The 17321-nt window shown below is 39.4% G+C and overlaps 1 long non-coding RNA gene across 1 annotated transcript in view; it reads right to left on the bottom strand.

The window, feature by feature from the left end:
- Positions 1–17321, bottom strand: part of LOC116552390 — a 58008-nt gene that overhangs the window by 32693 nt on the left and 7994 nt on the right. Inside the window, exon 2 of the long non-coding RNA XR_004269362.1 lies at positions 5034–5107. This is a non-coding gene — a long non-coding RNA (uncharacterized LOC116552390). The remainder of the gene's footprint in view (positions 1–5033; positions 5108–17321) is intronic.

Genomic DNA, 17321 nt, shown 5'->3' with positions numbered 1-17321 from the left:
AAAAGAAATCAATTGATACCAACACTAAGATGAATCACATGTTGGAATTATCTGACAGTGATTTTAAAGCAACCATCAGAAAAATGCTTCAGCATTCTATTATACATTCTCTGGAACCAATGTAATGAATAGAAAAATCTTATCAAAGAAAAAGAAGTTATAAAAAAAAAGTAAATGAAAATTATAAAACTGAAAAATATAATGACATTTTTTTTATAAAAGTAAGCAACTCACTGGATGAGCTCAATAAAGGAGTGGAAGTAACAGAGGATAAACTTCAGGACAGATGAATAGAACTGCCCAGGTTGGAGTGCAATCGCACGCATGATCTCAACTCACTGCAACCTCCACCTCCCAGGTTCAAGCAATTCTCCTGCTTCTGCCTCCCAAGTAGCTGGGATTACAGGCACTCACTATCACACCCAGCCAATTTTTGTATTTTTAGTAAAGGTGGAAATTCACCCTGTTGAACAGACTGGTCTCGAACTCCTGACCTCAAGTGATCCACCTGCCTCTGCCTCCCAAAGTGCTGGGATTGCAAGCATGAGCCACCGCACCTGGCAGAGAACTCCTCTTTATAAAACCATCAGATCTCATGAGACTTATTCACTACCATGAGAATAGCATGGGAAAGACTTGATCCCATGATTCAATCACGTCTCATCTGGTTCCTCCCACAACACGTGGGAATTCGAGATGTGATCTGAGTGCAAACACAGCCAAACCATATCCTGGGGTTCCAAATGAGCTCACTTTCCTCTTCTTTTTCAGAGTCCTCTTTTGCTTGTATCCTGAATTATGTCCAGGGTTTACAGTTGTACTTCATTAGGAGGAGCCGGAAAAGAGACAAGAATATGCTACTTGTCCCACAGGAAACCGTATGAACTTTCTTTTAATGCTCTATTTCCTGTAAACTTGTGAGGAAGGGAAGTTCTGGGAACTTCCTTTGTTATCCCAGGAGGGAACCTTAAAATTTGTTTTGTGGGTTTACTTGAAGTCATATAAAAAAAAAAGTATAGATGTTCCAGTAGAAACATTTCTTCACTCCTTCATGAAAGCTGAGCAATAAAGTAACCTGACACTTCTCTGTTCCCATAGCTTAAACTTGTATGACCAACACTATCATTTTTTAGAAAAAAATTGTCTATGGTGATAGAAAGCAGATTAATATTTCCCTTTTCAATATCGATGATTAGAAATAGGGGATTGATCACAAAGGGACATGGGAAATATGTTAGCTGAAGGATATGTACTATATCTTGATCGGGGTAGTAGTTACATACTTGTATACAACTGGTGAAACTTTGTAAAGTACACAGTTAAATTGTGAGACCTCTATTGTACATAATTTACATCTTAAGAAGGCTGGGAAAAGTGAAGTAGAGAAAAACTGAAAATCTTATCGTTATAATATTCTGTTTTGTCTTAACTGATAAAAATTTTTCCAAGAAGGTAATCTTTTATTTTTCTTTTAGACAACATTTGTTCTTAATATAGTGAACGAGGAAAGGGTCACTGTAAACAGCTTAATGATTCACTCTTATATTAGTCTGCTCAAGCCATCATACCGAAAGACCATAGACTGGAGGCTTAAACAACGGAAATTTATTTTCTCAAAGTTCTGGAGACTGGAAGTCTGATATCAAGGTTCCAGCAGGGTTTGCCTCCCGGTGAAGCTCCTCCTCTATGTGTTCTCACATGCAGAGAGAGTGAGCTCTGGTGTCTTCCTCTTCATATAAAGACACCAGCCCTACTGAATTAAGGCCCCACCCTTATTACCTCTTTTTTTTTATGGGATCTTTGGGGTGTCACTTTGGTGGCCAGAAACCTCTGTGGCCAGTGGAGCCTCTGCTTGAGTTCTTGTCCTATGTCCAGGAAGAATGGGGTATGCAGACAAGTGGAGGGTGAAGAAGATGAAGAGGAGCTTTATTGAGTATTACAACAGGTTAGAGAAGACCCACAGTGGGTAGCCCCTCAGTAGGCAGGTCATCTGGAGTGTTGAGCTCTCAGCAGAGAGGAGACCCTGGAGAGGGTGGCTCTTCTCTGCACTGCCAGCAGGTTATCCCTTTGTCTCCAGCTATCAGCAGAGACAGTATCTCCTCTCTGCAGCTGGTCACCTGTAGTCTTTGCATCCTCTTCCCTGCTCTGTCTGAGCCCAGGGCTTTTATGGGCATCAGAGGTGGGAAGTACATATTGAATGGTCCTTGGGCAGTGATGGGTGGACCCAGAAAGAGGCACTGTGAGATCACCCTCCCTTCTGCAGTACTGGTAGGCCAGCACCCAGGCTTCAGGACTATGCTGGCTTGAAGGTAGGGCTTCACTGGGGACCTGCCCCCATCTGCCCAGGAGCCTGTCTGTTTCCTGGGGCCATTCATGGCATCCAGGCTGCTGTCACCAAGCGGCACCTGCAGGCCAGCCCCCAGCCTCCCTCAGCCCCTACTCAGCTTCCTTTCCTGCACTCCTCCATTCCCAAAGTCAAGAGGGGGCCAAAGCAGTGGAGTGCTAGCATATCAGCACTGATCCAAGTGTGCACACAACCAGCTGGGCTGTGACAACCCCTGGGCTTGGCCCCAGCTCCACTCAGAGATGGGAGCCATTGCGGGCATTGGGGAGCTGCCAGGCGGCAGGAGCAGGCACCTGTAAGCCTGTAAGGATGCAGAGATGCCTGGGTCTTCAGCCGTTTGGGCAGCTGCAGCTATGCAAATGGGATTAGGGGAATGGGGTCAGGCTCCTGCCTGCTCTGTGGAGTGGGAGGCCAGGATCTGCAGCCACAACTTGGGTGGCTGCAGCCCCACCAAGGAAGGCAGAGCTGGGCACCTACTCCCAGCTCCTGAGAGCACATGGGTAGCTGGGGTTTCAGCCTTGGCTTGGGAAGCCTGCTGTTGCACCTGGGGAGCTCCCACCCAGTCAATTTGGAAAGGGCAGAGTTCCTGCTTGTCCAAGGCTTCCCCAGCTCCATGGAGCACCACACCCAGCTGTGCACCCTCACAGCCTGGGACAGTTCTTCATTTCCTCGTTGGGCCTGGGGCAGGGGCAACATTGTCCTGAGTTCCTGCTGTGGCCCCAGCACTCCTGGTAAGCCAAAGCTTCCCCCTCGCCCAGTGGCACAACCTGGCCTGGCCCCATCGCAGAGGCCCCCGCTGGGGTATGAACTGTCTGCTTCCTCCTCAAGCCCTCCCTGCAGTGACCTGCATCATGGCAACAGTGCACCAGACAGCCTACTGCGTCATCAATTCGGCTTTATCTTTTTATTCCAATTTCATCACATTGTGAATTAAGGCTTCAACATATAGATTTGGTGGGTGGGGGTGGGAAAGACACAATTGAGTTCACAGTTTTCCTGCACAGAATATTGTGGCAAAATCTCACTTCTGAATGATGGGATATTGGTGTGAGCAAAGCACATGAGTAGACTGTGCTAATTAGGTTCCACATCAACCTGCAGTTGCTAACACCAAATATGATCAGCACAATTTGCTACACATTTTAGAAAAATACATGTCTTTGCACATTATAACCAGCAGAAATTCTTCGCTACTAGTGATATAAAGTCTTTGACAAATGAAAGAGCTTTTCTTTTTGAAAACTTACAGCAGAGGAGGAAAAAGATAAAGTATTATATATCTTTATTCATGTTTGTTTTATGCAGGACGTGAAAACATTTTGCCTTCAAACAGATATCTAAATGTATTTTGAAAATGATTTTAGTGCTTTTGGGAAGCGCTTGGAAAAGACTTTTTTTTTTGAAAATTGAAATAAAATGAACTTTAGTGATTTGAGTGACCTAAATTTGCTTTAGCAATTACAGTGATCACCATGCCTGGTGACTCTGATAGCTCTGAGGACCATCTCTTACTCTCTTCTTTCTAGTTTGCTGGGGAAACCATTTAGGGAAGGAAAGGGTGTCGAGAAAAGGCCACTGCCTTACAACTTTCTTGCCTCATAATTAACTTAAAAGCAAAAAGACACAGCTGACAAAATTCTGCAAAGCTGTTAATTTAATTGAGCAAACTCAAGAGAAACTTGAGAATTACTTAGACTGTCAATTTTTTTTTAGCAACTAAACAAACCCAAGACCACCAGAAACACTCCTATGGTTAGGCAAATTTGGTGAGCATATGCCATAGAGAATGGTGGGTGTCTCAGAAGGAAAGTGTTAAAATGAGCCTATTATAGGATTTGGATTCAGGTAGGTCATTCAGGGGAGGTTCTAAGAGGTTTGCACTGAATTAGATATTGTTAGAAAGCTGGAGTTACCAGTATTTTTTTTTTTTTTTAACCTATGATAAAAGTTTTTTTTTTTTTTTCTAACCTATGATGAGATTTAAAAAAAAAAAACAGCAGTCACTTATTTAGCAGAGGGCAGGGAGTACACTCCATTCTTAAGTGGCACAATGATCTTGTTTTTGTCTATGCTTCAACAGAATTGTAAGGTGGACTTGATTTGTTTCGCTTTGTTTCACTTTATCTTACTACAGTCTCAGAGTCACCTTGTCTGAGGTTGGTATTCTCTGATAATGTTTATGTCCAACGGGAGAAGAATCTGTCCCAGCTGTGAGTGTCAGGTCAGCTTCTAGATGTCAGGAGATAATTTCTTCTCCACCTCAAACATCATTTGCACAACATTCTGTTGGATAGTATAATGCATTGGACCTGTTTACGCCATTACATACATAGTGGAACGCTTCAATTTATATTTTAAAAGTCTAGCAACTGGATTTGCTTCTATTTTTTCTATTTCTTCCTTCTATTTAATAAGCAAGTGTCAGAACTTTACAGAGCAATTAGAATAATTATAACAACAGAATTTAATGTTCAAAAAATGAATGGAAATGTGTAGACAACAACTCTATATGTTAGAACACATTTTCAGGGATAACTACACATTTGTTGGGGCAATTGAGTTGGACATGTACTTTGGTAGGTGAAGCTGAGTTGCAGCAATGGACATATAATTAGTAGAACAATTAAAATGCATTATGTAACTATAAAAGGAGCCAGTAACATTAAGAGTAAGACTCACATACACTCACCTAAAGACAGACAATGAACTGGACTTCGGTGTTTGGCACCACAGTCTGAACTTGTACCATCTGACCCAGAACCTCTGCGTCAAAGTATACAAAAACGCACAGTCAGTCAAAAATACATGAATTATCTGAACAATATTCAAGAATGGAATTCAGATTCCTCTCCGATGGCTATGGATCTCAAGCTGGCAAGCTCTTAGAGATGGAGTTCCTAACTTGTGTGTGAATGGTGAGCAAGTTTTTATGGGGATTGGCTGGGGAGGTTTTAGAAGTGACTGAAGGAGAAGAAAAAAGTCCAAAGGGAACTTCACCTCACTCTGTACGTGCTCTCAGGAATGTCATAGAACAAGTGCACGGGAGGAGGAAGTGATGATCACTAAAGAGCTTATTAAACAAGGTCATTGTTGGAGAGCATGTGATTTGGGTCCAGAGATGGTGTTTGAGGTAGTGCCCACCAGGACCTCAGTGTGCAATGAGTACCATAGTGTGTCTATGGCACGTCTGTTTTCCACTCCATGAAAGCACCCTTCATTCATATTTCTCATGTAGATTTGTCCCCATACCCTCTCCTTCCATAGAAAAGCCTCCCCTGATGTCTCCAAACCACCCGGAGCTTGCCTTTACCCAAAAATTATTTTTATGGTGTTTTAACTAAGTGTGATTTTAATAAAAATAGTCAAAGAAATGTTATCCTACTAAGTAGGCAGGAAATAATGTGTTGAAGTACATACAGGTTACTGTAGTCAAGAAGCCAAATGACATTTGGGAGCACATATCAGTCACCTGCAGTGTGGCCTTCCAAGACAATGCCTGGCCTCTGACCGCGGTCTTCAGTTGGATCAGGAAGCTCCATTTGTGAGACAGAAGAGCCTCTTGAAGTTAAGCCAGCAGCATCCTTATCCTTTTCCAAAGGCAGTAAGAAAAAGCAATAATCTTTAAACTCACCACTGACCCATGGAACATTAGACAGCAGGTACCTCCGTAGGCCTGCATTTTACAGATACAGTGTGTGTGATTTGGGGGTAGGAGAGAGGCTTCAATCTCCCCAGAAAGAATAAAAAATAATGCAATTTGTTTTTTTTCATTATATTTAAACATCTGTTTGTTTCTAATATACAATTTGCCACAAATCTAATTTGTATCAATTCTGAGTTAATCAAAGAAATTATAAAGCAGATATCATTTTCTAATCAACAACGAATGTGAGTGAGAGATCACAGGGTGCTTTTGTACAACATTCTTATGGATACACATGAGCAGAAGATGTGTTAATTAAGCAAGGCAGAAAATAGGCATGAGCATATGTCAGCCTGTGGAATGATTTCATGTGTGTGTGCCTGGACATATGCATGGAGACACAGCTTTCATCACACATGCTTGGATAGCATATTTACTTGTGAATTTCACAGTTTCTTATAAAAATTCATGTACAAAAAAGAAATTATATCTAATTTAAGAATCTTGTTTTACAACTTTGTTTCCAAAATGGTAATGTAAAATAGTCACTGAGATTATTCAGAAAAAATCCAAAATTTACAGAGACATTTGGCATTGAGTAGATGAACAACAAAAAGATTGAAAAAGAATTTAATGTTCTTTGTTGCTGGGTGATATATGGAAGTATCTTTACAACATGCACTTAGGAATATTACATAAAATTATTTCACTTAGTATGGCCTATGTTTACTGATTATGTTTTTAAATTAAAAATGAAGGTTGCTTTTATTTTTTAAAATAAGTTAACATGAAAGATCATAAATAGCACCAAAGAATATAGGAAATATGCAGCTGTAAAGATATGAAACATATCTAAGTCTCATCAGCCAACTAGTGGATAAAGAAATTGTGGTGTATATATACACCATGGATTACTACTCAGTCATAAAAAGGAATAAAATAATGTCTTTTGTACCAACTTAGATGGAGTTGGAGGCCATTATTCTAAGTAACTCAGGAATGGAAAAACAAATAGCATATATTCTCATGTATGAGTGGGAGCTAATCTATGAGGCTGCAAAGGCATATGAATAATATAATGGACTTTGGGGATTCAGGGAGGAAGGTTAAGAAGAGGGTGAGGGACAAAAAATTACCCACTGGGTACAGTGTAGACTGCTCAGGTGATGGGTGCACCAAAATCTCAGAAATCACCACTAAAGAACTTATTTATGTGTAATAGTCTGTTTTCACGCTGCTATAAAGACATACCTGAGACTGGGAAATTTATAATGAAAAAGAGGTTTAATGGACTCACACTTCCACGTGGCTGGAGAGGCCTCACAGTCACGGTGGAATGTGAAAGGTACTTCTTACATGGTGGCAGCAAGAGAGAATTTGTTCAGGGAAACTCCCCCTTGTAAAACCATCATATCTCATGAGACTTATTCAGCATCATGATTATGGCATGGGAAAGACCCACCCCCATGATTCAATTACTTCCCACCAGGTCTCTCCCAGGACACATGGGAATTGTAGGAGCTACAGTTCAAAATGAGATTTGGGTGAGGACCCAGCCAAACAATATCAACATGTAAGACAAAACCACCTGTACCCTCAAAACTATTGAAATAAAAATAAAAATTTTAAAAGAAGTACAGAAAATATCTATAAGGAAATAAATAAGGAAAATAATTTTGACATTAACCTAAATTCAAGAATTCTGAAAGTATTTTACACATAGCAATATAGTTCAAAGGTTTAAATTTATATTTAAAAAATAAGATTTAACAGAACGTATATATTGAACTACAGCATTATTTTGTTCTTATAAAATGTCCTCTTCAATCTTCAGCTAGAGAATAATCCATGCCATTGCTTTAGCCTTGATGCCTTCCCCTTTGAGGAAGTAACTGCTTCAGAGAAACAGAAAGATAGATCTGGACCAGGATAAAGAAAAGGCAGAAGCATCTAGAAATAAATTCTTAAAGTACAGTGTTGAATGATCAATTGTGATATGACATTTATTGGAAAAAGCATTGCAGTCTTTTGGAGCAAATTTGCTGAAATGCCTAGACCTGAGTATTTTATAAATAGAGTGACAATGTAATTTATAATTCAAACTGGAACACTTTTGAGTGGGAAACAGAATTCTATGTTTATGCCAGGACAATGAAAAGTGTAAACCAGGACTTACTCCTCTAAGAATTAATCTTCAGACAATCAAGACTTAACCATTTTCCTGATTTGATATATCAATGGTAACACAATTCTATGTAAAACTTTGAAGTTCTGCATAGTGTATAATGAAGCATACCTTATTTGTGCAGCATTCATGTGAATTTCATCTTTTAGGTGACAGACCCTCCTAGGTTTGAGGGTATACAAGTTTGGTTCTTTGCCTTCATGATGTTTTGCTGGGGAAAGAAAGACATCTGACAAATAAGAATAACTCACTAATTAATGGCAATTTTAAAAATGTAAATTTAATCTACATATTTTTAAGGAGTTACTAATGACAAGTCTACTCTTGGTCTTTGTTTTTATTTTATAGACCTTCTTTGTCTTTGTGTTAAAGTCTGAGGAGCTCTTACACAAATATATCTTATTCCCAGTCTCCATGTGTCTTTATTTCATTTGTTCTGTGACTGCCATTTCCATTTATGAATTATCTGCATTAGTAAATGTAATCAGACTGAGGAGCACCTAGGGCAGGATGCTTCACATTTCCAGGAAACTTTTGTGTAGACCCTGCCAAACAGGCTCTCTCTGTCCTGGGATAGAATCCAGCAAAGTCACCCCAGCCTGGCTGTTATTTGGCTGGTGAGAGTCAGTGCCTGGTCCCAGGGAGAGGTGCTGAGCTCCAGAAAACACTTCTCTTCAAGTTAAGCAGAAATGATTTCTCCTTCAATTAAGCATAGAGAAGATTTTTATTTCTTCCAGGCAAATTATCTTTAATCACCAGAAAGTTAATGACTGTTATTTTTTTAAACCACAAGAGAGTCTATTTCATGCTTAGCTCACATCTTCAAAGCCAGGAGAATTTGAACTAATGTTTGAATCTCCTTTATTTAAAAAATACTCACAAAATTATTTTGTTGAAGAATACTTTTAGATAGGTGATAAGTAAGTGGATTATTTCAATATGAGATTATGACCCTAAGAAGAGAAAAAACTGTGAAGTTCACCGTGACAACTGGGACAGATTACTTATTCACAAACAGAAAATAAATTAGGATCATTTAGGGTAGACGATATGAATTTCCACGTTGAGCTGTTATAGACTGGTGCAGCAATTGTTCAAAGTTCCCATTTGATGAAGGGGTATAGTTCCCCCTATTGAAGGGGTACAGCTCACTCTTCACTCAGGAGCTCAACTTTACATTCTGATTTGGAAATATGATTCTTGTTGCCTTAATTTTCATTTTGTTGAAGGTACAGCATCTCTATTTTAGTTATCTCTATTTTAGACATTAATCATTAAACATTAACTGTGTTTTAGTAAACTGCCTTAAAGAACCGTTATTTTAAAAAAGATTATTAACTGATCGATTAACATTTAAATGTATTAAAGAAGTATACTAAGCACATACATTTGTTTTTTTATTTTTTAAGATGGAGTTTTGCTCTTGTTGCCGAGGCAGGAAAGCAATGGTGTGATCTCGGCTTACTGCAACCTCCACCTTCTGTGTTCAAGTGATTCTCCTGCCTCAACCTCCTGAGTAGCTGGGATTATAGGCATGTGCCACCATGTCCAGATAATTTTGTATTTTTAGTAGAGATGGGGTTTCTCCATGTTGGTCAGGCTAGTCTTGAACTCTCAAGCTCAGGTGATCCACTTGCCTTTGCCTCCCAAAGTGCTGGGATTATATGCATAAGCCACTGCCCCCAGCAATACATTTGTTTTTAAGGGCGCTTTTGGTACAGAGAAGAGATCTGACTTTGAAACTTAGATTTATTACCAAACACACAGTTTGGGGTTCCTGATTTATCCAGTGATATATTTGGATGACCCACTTGCCTCAGAAAATAGCTAATTAAAAACAATTGAAAATAGCGTTTACAAAGAATTGTGAAAGTCAGGTTTGTCAGTTTTCTCATCCTCAATTTATTTAAAGAAGTTTAATCAGTTTTCCTTTCGGATCATCAGTAATATAGTTTTCCTTCTCTTCATTTAACAGTTGTTTTCGTATCTCTGCTGCTTATCAAGACAACTTGTTTTTCACATATTCATCCTAAAATTATTGATTGAGTGTGGACAATGTTTAAATCTTTAATAAAGTGCTGGGTACACAAATGAGAAAGGTGTCACTCTGCTCCTTAAGGAGTTCCTAAAGCAGTCATTAATTAATTTATTCAAAAAAATTTTATTGCTAAGCACTGTTATCAGCTTTCAGGATAGACTGATGAATAAAAGCCACAGAAATATAACTGCCTTGTGGAATCTGCTTTATAGTAATGGAGACAATTACAATAATCACGAAAATTAGAAAATTATAGGGTATGTTAGAAACTGCTAACTGTTACAGAAAACAAATAGGAGTGCAGGAGTGCTAGATGGGGAGTACTAATGTTGACTATGTGATCATTCAGAAAATGAGATTTGCGCAAAGATTTAAAGGAATTGAAGAATTTGGCCAACTGAATATTGAATGGAAAAGCTTTACATGTGGAGGGAAGAGCAAATACAAATGTCTGGCATTTTTTAAAAAAAGAGTCAGAAAACCAGTGTGGTTACAGCTGAGTGAATAAAATAAAGAGTAAAAGGGGAAAACGTCAAAGAGAAACTTGGACACCCAAGAGAAAGGTTTCAGGTTTTACCAAACTTGAAATAGGGAACTGGTTTAGTCCATTTTTTGTCGTGGTAACAGAATACCTGAGTTTATAAATTAAAGAAGTTTATTTGGCTCATGAGTCTGGAGGTTGGGAAGTCCAAGGTTGGGCAGGCTATCTGGTGAGGGTCTCCTCCTGCTTCAACTCATGTTGGAAAGTGTAAGAGGAGCAGGTGCTTGCAACCAGACCACAAGGTGAAAGAAGAAGAAAGAGAGAGAAACGAAGGAAGCCAGACTGTGAAGAGGAAGAAAAAAACAAAACTGAAAAAGCAAGGGTGAGCAGTGGCTGCGCCTGACATACTCATGCTCTCCTGGTCCTTGAGGATAGCAGACTGCTCTGTAATGCATAGATTGGTGCAACTATGCATGTGTGATAATGGTAGGTTATTATATGACCTATGGCAAGGTGGCATGCATGGTGTAGTAAAACATTGTATTTGAACCTCAAATGTTATATTTCAGTAACCTGGGTCCCAAGAGGGATGCTTCTGCACCCATGGAAAGATAGTTACTTATGCTGGAGTTTCAGGACAATGTGGATGGATTGTAAGAAGCTTAGTGACCTCTTATCCAAGAATTCCTGCAATTTGGCAGGGCACAATACCATCCCTGCCAACCAAGTGCATTTGTCATGGGGAATGAGGGAGTCTAGAGGACTTGAGAACACTGAATGTCCCACAGACTAACGTAACTAATAAACATCTTCCGAACAGTTTTTGTGCCTATGTTACTCATTAAATCTTCTCTAAGACTGTGGCATCAGAGTACCCTTTATGTAACTCTTTCAATCCAATATTTTCAGGGATTAAATCAGAACACCATTTTCACCAAACAAGAGCATTTTCCCTGAGAAACAAGGGACCCTACAGAGCAAGAAGAGATTCAAAGACAGCCCTCAAATTGAAGGAGGGACACCACGTTCTCTAAGGCTATGAGGCAAAAGAAGAGGTGCACGTGAACACAGTCAGCCTTCAGTGCATCATTTGGCTGACTGACTGCACAAATGCTCCAATTCTTACACTGTCCCTGTATTTATGTCCTTTGCCACATCACTCTGCAGAGCTCTGCTACTCTGACTTTGACAGTGGAATTTGCTTTAGCCAACAGGATGATAGCAGGCTTGACACAAGTCTTGGAAAAGTGCTTGTTTTTACCTACTCTCTCATGCTGCAGCCCTTACCAGGTCACTTGCCCTAACCAGCTGCATGGGAGAAGGTTGAGCCACCTCAATCATCCCCAAAGACCACCCTGGATCAGCTGACCTGGAAGTATTCACAGATTCATGAGTAAACCTAGCCAGGATCAGCCAACCCACCACAGATGAACACCACAAACCCACCAACAAAACAAATCTTTGTTGATGAATGCCTCTGAGGCTTGTGGTTGCTTGTTATGCAGTTGTTTGTATGCTTCTAGGAAATGGATGTTTTCAGTTAAGAAGAATTATTTGAATGTGTCTACACTTAGGATCAACATATTTGGTGTTTAAATCAGGATCTTTTGGCCAATGAAAGGGGTAGCAGTGCTAATAATTACACATAAACAAGACTTTCAGGCAAAGTAGGATAGATGATAATACTGTAACAACTGGAGAGCCTCCATTCCTCTTCGGGAAGAGGAGACAATGTCATATGATGAACATGAGAATGACAAGGCCAAGAAAGTCTGAAAAGTTGACACGTGCAGCTCTGGAAAAATTAAGATTATAGTCAAGAAGTTTGACAGCCACAATTTAAGATTTTATAGTTAAGGCACCAAGAATTGTGAAAGGGATGGTTGCTAAAATGGAACTGGGTGGATGGATGGACGGTTAGGTAGATGGGAAGATGGATGGAGGGATGGATGGATGGAAGGAAGGATGGATGGATGGTTGGATGAATGTCTGGTTGGCTGTATGGGTGTTTGGATGAATAGATAAATGACAGCAGGAAGATTGAAGGACTGAGTAGGTAAAGGCCTGGCAAGTTGCTGGTACTGGGAATTTGGGGGTTGGGCTCACAACACTGAACAATGCCCAATACAAGAAATTCTGTTCCTTACAAATTTACGAATAGCAGTGATGATGGTAAGTGACAGCCCCCTAGAGGCTTTGAGTCCAATTTAAGTCTAGACATCCATTCCAGAAGGTTTTTCTTGTGGAAGCATTTATTAATAATTGGAAACGACACACACAGGTCCAGAGCTACACATGTGGCAGTAGAGGGGAAGCTGTGGCATGAATAGGAAGAAAAAAAAAAACTTTAGAAGTGAGACGAGTGGGAGAGAAGACAAGACAGATGTGAACTGACTGTTCAGGAAACAAACACACTTACAGGTCTGGCAAGAGAAACGAGCCCAAAACTGATCAACTGCAGAAAAATGTAGAACCTGAACCAGTTATGACTGGTGCAGTGGTGTTTTCCAAATGAGAAGCTCCTTCTCGACAAAAAGCACACTAAGTGACACAAAATCCTTCCAAGAAACCAGTTAAGATAAGGACTTAAAATCGTTCCTCGAGTTTTGTAATTAGACCTTGTTCATATAGGGAGGATAGTCTCAGTTAAGTGATGGGGATCAGAAGCCAAACAGAGGTATGGGATGTTCAGAAGTTGTTAAAGGTAGTAGTTAAGATTACCCAGTCTCAAGAAACTTGGATGTGAAAGGAGACAGGTGATGGGAGAGACTGCTTATTCCCTCTCCGGAGAATTTTATAGGAAAGAGACAATACTCCACTCAAAATGAGAGAAACAAGGAAGACTTAAAGCTTCTTACTGCTTCACATGGCACTTCATGAACCCATTTCCTTTAAGCAGCTCTATAAGTCACAAATCTTACTTGATCTCCATCTGCCTGACTCTCTTCCTAGTTTCAGAGTTTGTTGAAAACTAACAAAGAGACTATGACTTTTTTACCTTCTTCACAAGAACAGCAGCAACAACAACAAAACAGGTGCATTGTTTTCAGCTTGTTAGTTGTATTGCTTGAAAATGAAAAGATTTGAGCAAGGTTTTAAATTAATTAATAGGAAGGAGCCATTAGAGAAGTAGCTGCAGCAGCAAGAAGACATAACTAAAGCAACACATTTCTTGAGAAGAGAGGATGCAGAAACAAATTGGCCACAGGCCAATAACAACATTTCTTCCTCTGCACTGAGAGGTGAAAACATGCCGAGTCCACAGGTGATGGTGGGTTATTTTGTTGGCTTCTGGGAACCTAGAAGGTGTCATATGTCTCTAAGAAGTACAAGACAAGAAAAGGAAGTTGATAATAAAAGGGACTAGAGAGGAGATAGGATTTCATTTATTTCCCCATTCTCTTACCCTCGTAATGTCCTACACATTCCTATGCGGATAGCAAGACTTACAAAGCAGATCCTGGGAGCTACAATTATTAGTCGCCTGTACCAAACATATTATTCCATTTTTTTCCTTGGGGGGAGATAAATCCTCAATATTTCAGGTATCTGGGTAAATTTAGATCTAATTAAATTACAAGGATCCTTTACCTTTTAACGATAACTTGCATAAGGGTAGGTGTGCAATGCTATAGCCGCAGAGATGTGAAGGCTGGTCTGCAGGAGAGTTCTAGGAATGAATTCACAGAAGAAAGATTTTCTCTTGATTTGATGAGTGTGATACCTGAAACTGCACTATTACTTTGCGTCTGTGGGATGCAATCATGGTGAAGGGGAAGCAGGCACCTTCTTCACAAGGTGGCAAGAGAGAGAGAGAGATGAGCAAAGCCAGAAGAGCCCCTTATAAAACCATCAGACCTCATGAGAACTCACTGGCTATAGGAGAACATTATGGAAGAAGCCGCCCCCATGGTCCAATCACCTCTCTCCCTGGACACATGAGGGTTACAATTGGAGATGAGGTTTGAGTAGGGACACAGATCCAAACCATATCAGAGTTTAAATAATAAATAGTTCTTAAATCTATGATCAATTAACCTTTAACCTGTTATGTTTTTCAATGTCTTTATTTCTATGACGCTGAAGATATAGTTTGTATTCCTCATACAAAAGAGCCATGTGGTACCCTGCCAGACATAATTTCTCAGTATTAAATATGTATAATTTTGACTTGAGACCTTGAGTGGCCTCATGATGAGTTACAGTTAAAATGCACAAAACAGTTTGTTTACCATCCCCAAGGGAAAAAAAGACCCTCCCAGTCCCCTTCAGCTGCAATATATCCTTTCTGATAATGCCCATATCTCTCCACTTAAGCCCACCAAAGCTAATTAAATGGCAAGAGTGCAGGACAGAGGCACCATCAGCAGCCTTCCATGATATCCTTCATGGAGCCAAGGTAAAAGCACATATCCCCCCTGAGTATTTCTATGTATTCTCTGATATGTTGTGTAAAGGTGTTCTTAGAAATGTCAAAATGGCCTGTGGATACCCCTATGGGTAACCGTGATACAAAAAAGAGAAAGCATTTGTATTTGTCTGTAGTATAGAATGTTAAGCTGTTGAAGAATCATGGCAGCAGTGTAAATATGAAATGTCTTATGGAAGAGTATGGTGTTAGAATGACCATTATATATGACCCAAAGAAACAGAAAAATAAACTGTGGAACTTCTCTGCTGAAAATGATAAACAGAAGTTAATTTTAAAAAATAGAGAAATGCTGCATAAAGCTAAAAATGAAGACCTTAATCATGTATTGAATAGAAAGAGTAGATCCATCAGTATTGCAGTGAATACATGACACCCAATGGTATATTGATGACAAAACAAGTGAGTATTTATCATAATGAACTAAAAATTGAAGAAAATGTAAACATCAATAGGCTGGTTACAGAAATTTAAGAAAAGATGCAGCATTAAATTTTTAAATATTTGTGGTGATAAAGCATCTGCTAATCACAAAGCAGTGGAGAAATTGATGAGTGACTTTGCCAGGATCATCAGTGATAAAAATCTGATACCAGAACAAGTCTATAATGCTGATGAAACATCACTGTACTGGTTTTAATGCCCCAGAAAAACACTGGCTACAGCTGATGAGAGAGCCCCTACTGGAATGATGGATGCCAAGGACACAACAGCTATTCTGGGATGTGGTTACGCTGCAGGCATGCATACATGTAAACTTGTTGTGATAGGCAAAACTTACATCCTTAAACTGTTTTCAGGAGTGACTTTTTTACCAGTACATTATTATGCTAATAAAGGGCATGGATCACCAGGGGCATCTTTTCTGATTGGTTTTGCAATCATTTTGTGCCAGTGGCTCATGGTCACTGCAGGAATGCCGGACTGGATGACAACTCCAAGATTCTGTCATTCCTTGACAACTGTACCGCTCTTCCTCCAGCTGAAATTCTCATGAAAAACACTTATGCCACGTGCTTTCTCCCAAATGTGACTTCATTAATTCAGCCACGTGACCAGGGTATCCTTTGTAAACCAAAAGTATCCGAGACAGGTCTAAATCAATTTAGAAAGTTTATTTTACCAAGGTTAAAGATGTGCACCAAGCAAGCAGGTCTGTGCCTTTCTCTAAAGATGATTTTTGAGGGCTTCAATATTTAAAGGGGAAAAGGTGGATATTGGGAAGAAAAGGAATACATTTTTTAAATGTGTGGATAGATAAGAGACAAATGGTTACATTCTTTTTTGTCTTTGATCAGCCTTTCACTGAATACAAAATTTACATGTTGGCAGGGACCAGGGGGTGGGTAGAGGAATAATGGTCACTTATGCCTTCAGATGACTAGCTCAGTGAATCTTCATTGTTACATTAGAGGAAGCACTCAGATATATATTTGTCTCAGAGGAGCAGAGGGATGACTTAGGGTTGTGTCCTTCGTCCTGCAACTGTTTAGATAAGCCATCAATTTACATTGTCAGAGTAAAATTCAACAGAATCATTTTAGGGTAAAGATCTTGGGCCCTTAAGGAATTTCCAAGTGGGCAAATTGTGAGGAAGGTATGTAGCTTTCTTTCTTTCTCTTATTCTTTCTTTCCTTCCTTTCCTCCTTCCTTCCTTTCCTTTCTCTTTCTTTTTTTTTTATTTTCTTTTTTTTTTAAATCTTTGTAGCTATTTTATTTAGAAATAAAATGTGAAGCAAATTAACTGCTGCAATTCCCAGCTTGACTTTTTCATTTGCTTAGTGATTTGGGGGTCCTGAGACGTATTTTCCTTTCACACCTTAGAAGAAGAGTAAATATAAAAACACTTTCTTGAACAGCATGGTATCAGCAGTGTACAGAGCATGGTTGTGGAAAGTTTTCAAAAAGAGTTTGGCATGAAAGATGCCACATATGCTATTCTAAGATTTGGAACACAATGACTAGAGACACAATTGCGCATGTCTGGTGCAATATCTGGCCTGCAAGTATGTTCATACGCACAAATCCATATCTAGCTTTAATATTCTTCCTCAAAAAAAAGAAAAAAAATATCTAATCAGAAAAAAAGAAAGTTTTCCAAATAATTAAAACACTATTTGACCACTTATATTATGGTTTAGGAAAAAGTAACTGTTAACTGAACTGTTGCAATGTGTCTTATGAACTTAATCAATACAAAA

Source organism: Sapajus apella, unplaced genomic scaffold, assembly GCF_009761245.1.
Source record: "Sapajus apella isolate SASKATOON/1434 unplaced genomic scaffold, GSC_monkey_1.0 scaffold11, whole genome shotgun sequence".
Lineage (NCBI taxonomy): Eukaryota > Metazoa > Chordata > Mammalia > Primates > Cebidae > Sapajus > Sapajus apella.
This window is presented reverse-complemented; position numbering and strand designations above follow the sequence as displayed.